General features: G+C 38.3%; 1 pseudogene; it reads right to left on the bottom strand.

Annotated features, from left to right (window-relative positions):
• Window positions 1-7852: 7852 nt before the first annotated feature.
• On the bottom strand, window positions 7853-9828 carry LOC104605975 (cytochrome P450 86B1 pseudogene; annotated as a pseudogene).
• Window positions 9829-10142: the final 314 nt, after the last annotated feature.

The following is a 10142-nucleotide window of genomic DNA, read 5'->3' as shown; positions in this document are numbered from 1 at the left end:
TTTCTTTGGAGTTTTTTTTTTTTTTCTTTTGATTTTCTGTAGTTTTCTTCAATTTATTGAATATGGGGAACAACCCATCTTTAGATTCCTTGAAGTATGTTGGCGGAAGACAATTGGGTATCTTCAAAATCATCTCGTTGAAACTAGTTTAATCGCAGAATTGCATATTTTTTTAGGGAAAGAACTCCCTGTTCCAGTGTTCTTTGGTCACGCAGTTTGTATTATCGGGTTACTTTACTCATTGTATAGGGAGGGAATGGGGCTTTTTCAAAGAACTTGTTAACTGTGTTATACCACCTCGCTTCTACTTATAACATTTTACTTTTGGCCTATTCATTGAAGTAGTATTGCTTTTTATTGGGTCTTGTTGAGTGTCCCGAGCTCTCCGGGGATGAGTAAATGAATGGTGTTAGTTTGGGGAACCAGTTGTTGGCATGTTAGAATCAGAGATAAGGTGTATGTTATTTATTAATGATACGGTTTTTGGTAAATTTTGGGGTGAACATAAGTTTTGCCAGCAGAATTGAATGAACCTATCAACTAATGAGATGTCACTGTATAGTTTTTACCAGTAATAACAGAAAAATGCATGGGATATGGCTGAATCAGTCCATGGGATATTCGTTAATGATATCACTGTATCATTAACCAAAAGAATGTTGTTGCTTTAGTAGTCATGCCATATTACACAAAATTGTTATTTTATAGGATATTTTGAGATGATTAGCAGTGTGTCTGTGTGCACTTAATAGAAATCCAAGTGGATCACTGGTCATCAAGTTCAGGTTCACTGTGTCTGTCAATGAGTTGCATAGAGTAGGTGCTATTCCTACTCTATGGGTCATCCACATCTAAGTTGTTCCTTTGAGCTATCTGCAATAAGATACGGACAAGCTTGGTGCTCCCAAAACGTGATGCTTCAAGAAAACACTGGTTGACATTGTCCGCACCACCTTCTACCACCATTCCCAGCAACCCCTGAATTGCAGTAGTAGAAATACCAGATGCCCAACCAGGGTCAGATGAGCTAAGAGAAGAGATTGAGGGGAAAAGCATTCCACATCAAAAGCTTCTGTGAAATCCTTTCCTCTAAGCTGGTTGGTTACCAGCAAGATCTAGAAATGTTTTGAATGCTGACAACTAGAGTTGGATCTCAACAACTGAACTTTGATTTTACTCTAGCCTTGTTTCCTTGACAACGGGAGTAGAAGTCTATACATTTTAGAGCCCATTCTGTAAAATTTTGGACCTTAGCTCCAGCTTCTGCCTTCTTCATCTCCATGGCATTCCTGGAGGTGTTCATGCAACCTTTGGGCCCATGATAGTTACTATTTCTGCTAAACTCATTGTTTGGCTCCGACAGGTAGACAATTAAATTTTAATCATTTTATTATTTTTTAATAGTGAGTAATTATTTTTTATTAATTTAATTACATTAATAATTAATAATTAATTATTTTTCATAGTTATTCTGTATTTAATTATTTCTTATTCGTGTTGGTTCAATAGGGTGGGGTAGGCAAAATCAAGGATTCTCGTTCCCCGCGGGGACAGGGATGGGGTTGAGATTTCTATCCCTGATGGGATTCGGGGCGGGGCTGGGGTAGGGGCATTTAAGTTCGGGGTCAGGGAAGGGGTATGCAAAACCCGGCCCCGTGCCCCATTGCCATTCTTATTAATAAGACATATTGAATTGGGCCAATGTAAATTTAATGGTCCAAAGTATTTATTGGATTGGATTGGATCCGGCCACCTACAATGGGTTTCTATTGGATTGGGTCAGATTGAATCAATATTTTGTCAATTGATAGAAAATAAGAATACGGGTGTTAATGAACCAGGGGCAGAGATAGGATTTTCTTTTGAGGGGGGCCGAAATGTAATGAACACGGATAGGGGGCAAAAATTTAGCAAATATAGGTAAAGTTAAAATGAGCATTGTAGGGATTTTCAAGGCATAGGGGGGCCATGGCCCCCCTCTGCCACCCTTGGTTCTGCCCCTGTCATGAACCATGGTTGCATCGGAACCAATCTAAATTAAAACTAATTTGAATAGAATGGATGGCCTAGACATTGAATTGGACCAATCCAAAATGGTCCAAAAATATTCATTAGAATGGATTAGACCTGGTCCATCAATAATGAATTCATATTGGACCATATCGGGTTGTACCAAATCCAGTCCAATTGACACCCCTAATTATAGCTCTATTTGGTTGCTATATGATATGAAGGAAAATATATCATTTATTGAAAATTATCATTTTATTATATGTTGCTGACATGATAACAGAATAACTTTGACCAATCAAAACCATATCGTGAATTTTGATATGGTTACCATTCATACCAATGGTAATGGAAAATGTACATTCTCCCAAAAGCATAAAAATGACGTTCCTTCTAAATTTTCTGAAGTCTACATTGTTTTGTTGTTGTTTATTTTTTTTATAAAGGGTAAAATACAAAAATCTCCCCTGAAGTTTTTGATAATAATAAAAACCTCCCCTATGGTTTGATTATAACAAATACCTCCTCTAAACTTTTGAAAAATTCAACAAAAACCTCCCTTCTATCACTAATCCAATGTTAAATTGATGCACCAATTTTTTTAAATACCAATTTTACCCTTTTATAAATTATTTTATATAGAAAATTACTTGTTTTAAACTCAACAAACACCCCTTTAGATTTTTATCCTTTCCCTTCGAACTCACATCCCTAAACTCCATGGACGCCAAGACAGAGGAACCTTGTTCGGAAACTTCACCGATTCTAAGAGAGGAGTCCTGTTCGAAATCCATCAGAAAAGAGAAACCCCAAAAGAACATCAACTCTTTCAATCTTCCAACCTTTGAAACCCCAATCCATTGACTAAGGAAGAGAGGAGCATCTTTCTACTCTTTGCTGGTGATTCTTTCACCGTTGATTCTTATGGTGAAATCAACCACTTTTACTTATTTCACCGCTGAAACTTACGCCGGTTGAGAAGTCAGACACCATTTTTTGTGGTTCAAGCAAGGATAACACAGGTAAAGGGAGACACCATTTGTGGTTCAGGTGGTGAAGTGAGACATCATTTTAAATCATATCGGGGATCATATCATTCTTTAGGTCATTTTATTTTACTTTTCGATTGTTTCTTTTTTTTTTTTGAAAATTTTGAATGGCAACTGGACCGCCATAAACATCTACATTTGCAAATAAAATTTGAGATCCAGGTGTACAGATGCCATGCGCTGCATGCTAACAATAGTCAAGTTTCAAGCCATTCCAGATGTCATTTTATCAATATCAAATTCTTTGTTTTTCCAAACACATCTCAGAGACAATGGAGAGACCCACAAAGATAGAAATTAGTTTCCAGATTTGGCAACCTTCAAAATTTTGATTCCTGAACCAATTACGAAAATGCCTCAAGTTTCACAATAATTTCAAAGTCTAGTCTTAAAACTTTGGCGATTTGAGATTAATTTCTGAAATGGTAAAATGGCCCAATAATGAAATAAAACATGCTGAGAAAGGCTTCAAAGAAAAAAAACAGAAGTCAAACTATTAGGAAGGAGAATTCTTCACTGAATAATTAAGAGAAAATTCAATGTCAAAAAAATGTCTTAACCTTCCCCTATCTACTCTTTATATAGACATACACCCTTATGGCTCCTACAAGACAGCTTCCTAATCTATGAGAACACTCCATAATAGAGTCCTACTAAAACTCTTCGAAAAGAAAGTCCTAATTGAATAAAAGTTTGGAAATCATGATCTAATACTAATTTGGTAGTTATGAGCTAGAATAGAAGTCCTGTGCTGACACTAGCTTTTTAAATTCGAACGAAGATAGAAATTTCGTGCTAGCGCTATCTTGGTAGATTCGAACTAAGATGAAAATTCCATGCTGGCGCTAACTTGGTAAATTCGAATCCGAGTAGAAGTTTTGCATTGGCGCTAACTTTGTAATTGATTACTCAATTGGATTAGTGACATCATCTTATGTGTCTTGGAGTGGTCCCAACTTGCATAGAACTTATTGGCCTTCTTCTGTACTGCATCATCCTTCTCAGGTTGGGGAGAATCTGTCATCAGATTCAAATCATCATCTGATTGATTGCCAACATATGGTAGTTTCAGCTCAAACCCCATGTCAATTAAAGCATATGCAACACCCGTCTCCTTTAAGGCACTTGTGAATTCAGTCATGGCAAAAAGGCTAGAACCCTCATTGGGTTAGTCTCTTGTGATTCCTTTAAACTCAAAAGAGTAGGTGTTCTTTCATCCATCATGGACTATGTAGTGGTCAAAGTGCCATGGGCGCCCAAGTAGCAAATGACAAGCATCCATGCATACAATATCACACCATACACGATAAGTATAATTATTGCCAACAGAAAAGCTCACTAGACACCGCTGTGTGACTAAAATCTCATTCTTTCTTTTTAGCCATGCAAGGTTGTAGGGATGATAGTGTTGTTGAGTTTTTAGGTTTACCTTACAGATAGATACTTTCTCTATAACATTTTCACAACTCTCTCTATCAATTATAAAGCTCGCAACCTTCCCACCCATAGTACACGTGGTGTGGAAAAATATTATTTCTTAGCCAATCCGATGATTAATCCCTAAGAGTTAGGAATGATCGCTGCATCACCAAGGCCTCTCTCACATCCCCATACACCATTTCTCCCTCTAAGGTTTCTTCATCATAAGGGTCAAACACAGGTGGGGCTGAATAGTCAAATGCTTCCAATTGGGTTTCACTCTCATCTTCTACAAACATCGTCCATTTTCTTTTATCACCCCTTGCACTTTCAAAGGATTTATGGCCTGGTTCACCACATTTAAAACACTTCAATCTAGGTGGACCTACTTGGTTTTGATTAGGCCCACGTCCTTGGTTTTGGTTCAGCCTACAGGACTACAACTAAGTAGATGAATTTAGAGGTGAGTTGGGATTACTATGTGGGGGTGGTCTGGCCACATCAATTTGGGTTTGACCCAATTGGTTAGGCTAACTGTTTTGCTTTTCTATAGTTAGAGCATGTTGATGTGCCATAGAAACATCATAGAAGTCAAATAAGTCTAATATATCCCAGATATTTGGTCTCAACCCACCTATATACCTAGCCACCAATTGGTCTTTAGTTTCAGCTAACTCATTCTGGGCCACTAACAGATGAAACTTCTTTGTATACTCATCTACTGTATAAGTTCCTTGCTTTAGATTTTGCATTTCTTGATAAAGTAAACGAATATAATTATGGGGTAGAAATTTTGACCTCATCTTTGCCTTGAGTTTCTCTCATGTCTTAATCTTTTTCTTGCCTCTTCTCTGTCGCATAACCTTCAATTAATGCCCCCATGTTGTTGCTCGTCTTCTAAACTGAGTGGTTATTAAGGACATGATCTTATTTTCTGGAAGTTCCTTGAATTCAAGGATTTCTTCTACCACGAAGAGCCAATCCATGAATTCTTCTGGAGTCATGCCTCCCTAGAATTCTGGGATCTCAACCTTGAGATCTGCTTCCCACCGTCTCTAGTCACCATCCGCAACTACAACCGATCTGGTTGCTTGCCTTGATGATGAAAAGGAACGTGTGTAGATACTTGCATTGGAGTTGTTGTCCCTCGTAGTGATTTCAACTCTTGAGCAAGTGCCTCGACTTGTCTTCTCAGCTCCGCTATCTCTCCCTACGTTTTGTTGTTGGGTTCCTGCTCCATGATATGAGCTACTTGTTTCTTCTTAGGAGCCATAATCCGAAGAAGGATCAAACATGGGCTCTGATACCAACTGAAACAAAACATGAGCTCAATACGAAAACAAAACACATTGAGAAAAGCTTCAAAGAAAAGAGCATAAGTCGAACTACCAGGAAGAAGAATTCTTTACTGAATAATTAAGAGAAAATTCAATATAAAAAAATATCATAGCCTTCCCCTAGCTACTCTTTATATAGGCCTACACCCTTATGGCTCCTACAAGAAAGCTTCCTAATCTATGAGAACACTCTATAATAGAATCCTACTAAAACTCTTCAAAAAGAAAGTCGTAATTGAACAAAAATTAAAAAATCATGGTCTAATACTAATTTGGTAATTATGAACTAAAATAGAAGTCCTACACTGATACTAGCTTGGTAAATTTGAACTAAGATAGAAATTTCGTGTTGGTGATATCTTGGTAAATTCGAACTAAAATGGAAATTCTGTATTGGTGCTATCTTGGTAGATTCAAACTAAGATGGAAATTTCATGTTGGCGCTAACTTGGTAAATTCAAACCAAAATAGAAGTTTTGCGCTGGTGCTAACTTTGTAATTGATTACTCGATTGAATTATTGACGTCATTCGAGCTTCTTATGTGTCTTGGAGTGGTTTCAACTTGCATAGAATTTATTAGCCTTCTCCTGTACTGTATCACTAAAACCAAAATTTTGAACTTGCTCGCATGGTTGATGGCGAGGCTAAAAAAGAAAAAAAATGGGAAAATAAAAAGTTTCATCAATGCAAGTTAGTAGGAAGCCCTTTTCGCAGTAACGAAAACGAATACCTTCTAGGTTCAGAGGAAGAACAATGGGAGCTTGGTGGAAGAGAGTCTTGTAGAATAAAAAAGAGGGCAAATATGGTATTTTATGATGTCTTTAAATGATACTTCAGGGGTAATTTCGTAAGTGTATACATTCTCCGTTTGGATCAATAATGGAAGGGAGGTTTTTGTTGAATTTCTGAAAAGTTTAGGGGAGGTATTTGTTACAATGAAACTATAGGGGAGGTTTTTATTATTGTCATAAGATTTTTGTATTTTACCCTTTTATAAAAGAAAAAGGGGGCTATATAAGGGAAGGGGGTAGGGTAGCACATCCGGCCCCAATCATTAGCAACACAAAGGTTGGTCCTCCCCAATTAACACTAGCCCTTTTTTCGATCATGGAGTTTTACTTCTAAGGCCCTAGGAAAGTGGAAAGGGATTCCCATTTCTAAGGTGGATAAGTAATTTTTTCACTTGGGGGAAAAGTTTACAAAACATAATGAGACAAATTTGTCCATTATAATATTAATTTTTTCGGAGAAATATGGAAACACCGGATGCAGAATTCTGAATTTCAGCCCCCCTACTACTAGCCCTCTCCCCCCTATAAACCACATCCTCCCTGTGAATTTAGCATCAATTTACGGTTAGGATGCATTCCCCCTGTACTATGGGGCTATAAAATTCTGATCTGGGCTGATTGGTCATTCTCCCTATTTTTTTTATGGATAGAAAAGCCATTATACAACTTACCCAGAAATCAAAAAAATATGGACAAGTGTTTCCTAGAAAACAATTACATATGTAAATTCACTTACCCAAATAAGTGATCTCTTAACAAAAAAAAAAAAAAAAAAACGGAGCTTAAAAAACCCTGAAAAATCTTTTTATTTTCTTGGTAAAAAAAGCCAGAAACTCCAGCTTTGCGTACCTTGGCCCGAAATGTAGTGACTTTAGGTATGCCAAGTATTTACCATGCTTGGGCTAGGCTCCTTCAGGTTAGTTTCTAATTTAGACGCATTTGAGTCAAAGTAAGAGTATATATACAATATAAATACATACAAAAGACAAGATTTTGCACTCTATGTACTTGCATTTTGTATTATTTTGTATGGACATATTTATATTTGCACTCCTTCCAAACTGAACATAAGCACAAATCACAACGAGGATCAATGTTATAAAGCCGGCCGGCCGGACCGGTGGCTGACCAATTTCCTTTGAATATGAATTTATTAATAATAAAAATGCTTAATTAGAGAAGTAATTAATTAATAATTATACTTTAAAATGACCAATTTCCTTGAAATTGAGAGAACAATGTGGCGGATTAGTGGACTTTCATATAAGAAACACAAACAGAAAACATATGATATATTCAGTACTAATGGAAGATACCACACCATTTACTTGTGTTAAGCTTCATAGAAAACGAAATTAACTAGCAGTAACCCTTATTATTCTAGGAAACTAAACAATAATCTAGCTTTGTTTTACAAGATGATAATGTTCTGGATTAGATAAACAGATTAAGTAGGTAGACAGCATAAGGATTTTCCAACACCTTGATGGAATATTAACTAATGGGCTCGTTTTTTCATCTTGACCTTCAATCCATCATTCATTTGTAGGACTGTAGATCTTTTTATAGAAACAGGGTGACCCTCTACCACTTCAACGTGGAAGTTGAAGAGGATGGCAGCGGCAGCCATCTTCATCTGAGTGAAAGCCATGTCCTTACCCAGGCAAGTCCTCGGCCCAAAGCCGAACGCTGCCAACTTAGATGTGGCTTCATGCTTCAGTTTTCCTTCGTCGTCGATCCATCTCTCGGGCTTGAACTCTAAACAATTCTCTCCCCAGATCCATGCCATCCTTCCCATTGCATAGACTGACAGTAGGATCAGCATCCCTGGCCTCGCAATGGTTCCATCAGGCAGAGCATCTTCTCTGATAATACCTTTTTGGATGACTGGAACTGCAGGATAGAGCCTTTCAGTTTCACACAACGCTGCGTGCAGGTACACCAACCCTCTAAGATCATCTGAATCGAACACCCACATTTGCTTGGCCCCTGTATCAAGCTCACCTTCTCTAGACTCCTTCTTCTTAGAGAAGACAAGCTCTAGTTCTTCCAAGATCTTTGCCTCAGCACGCGGGGTCTTAGAAATTAACCAAAAGAACCAGGTGAGGCCCGATGCAGTTGTGTCCCGTCCGGCAATGACGAAGTTCAGCATGTTATCTCTGAGGAACTTGTCGCTCTTGAAGAAGTCATCGTTCATTTCTCCCTGAACGCTCATGTACATGGACAATAAATCATTTCCTTCCACCCCTTTAACCAACTCTTCCCTCTTCAGCAAAATATATTTTCCTATAAGGGTATCTGCGGTTTTAGCTGCTTCAGCTAACTTCCTCTCTCTCCCCACCCTCAACCAACGTAGCAACTTCCACACCCAAGTGGGCATCACTTGCCTATATTGTATGGCTTTCTGTGCGTCCTCAAAGGCAGTGGCGAGTTCGTCTATCGGAAGATCTGTAGACAGACTGCTAACGTCTCTGCCAAATATAATACGACCAATACTATCAACTGTAAACCTCAGAAACACATCTTGCAAATCGATGGCCGACTCTTGTGTAGCTACATGCGCCAACAGGGGAAGAAGTTCATCACTCACCACCTTTCTGCTCAACTTTGCGACGATGTCCCGAAACTTTCTGGACGTGAAGCGCAAGTTTGCTATCTTCCTCTGGGCATGCCATGTCTCGTCAGTGCTAAATATTCCATCACCAAGTATGTCAAATATCTCGGTGAAGTCTCGGCCTTTTGGGTAATTGGAGAAATTAGTTCTGAGGATGTGATCCAAGTTGGAGGGGTGGCAAGTTAGGAGGTATTTCGGGGTTGAGAAGGGAGGGACTCTTATATAGAAGGAGCTGCTGCCAAGCGAGTTGAAAACCTCAGTCCACCACTCATTGAGACGGTGGATGTTTCGGAGAACCAAAGGAAGTGTGCCCAAGAAAGGCCAGTTGATCAGTATGAGTTGCTTCTTGTTCCTGTGGTTCAAATAGCATATCAGGGAGAGAAAACAAAGGCTGATGGCTACCAGAGTTTCAGGCCATCTCTTCAATGGGTACCAGCAGCCAATAAAGGTTGTTAGCATCAACATGAACCTCATGATCTCTCTGTTGTATTGATCTATGAGGATTCTTAGTAACTGGCCGGGGGAAGGAGGAAGCACGACAAGACTTATAAAAAGACTGTGTTGTGTTCCTGTTCAACTTGTACAGATAATTCACTGGTGATTGATTTGTAAGACTGCAGGCAGATATTAAATGGAATTTGCATGTATCCAATTAGAACTCCGGTCCGGGTACCCGATTCGATTCAATATCTAATGGATCTACAAAAACTTAATTTGAATCTGATTAAATTAGATATCTGGGTATCCAGATTCAATCCAATTCACTTTGGATGTTAATAAATCTATAGAAGTTGAATATAAGACACCAGTTACACTATTAGCTAGTTTGACCTGATTTCTCTATTAAATATATATATATGCACATATATAAAATCGAATTGGGTAGGATCCTGACGGATAAATCGACCCGGTTGAATTATT

Source organism: Nelumbo nucifera, chromosome 1, assembly GCF_055504915.1.
Source record: "Nelumbo nucifera cultivar China Antique chromosome 1, China Antique-T2T, whole genome shotgun sequence".
NCBI classification, from domain to species: domain Eukaryota; kingdom Viridiplantae; phylum Streptophyta; class Magnoliopsida; order Proteales; family Nelumbonaceae; genus Nelumbo; species Nelumbo nucifera.
This window is presented reverse-complemented; position numbering and strand designations above follow the sequence as displayed.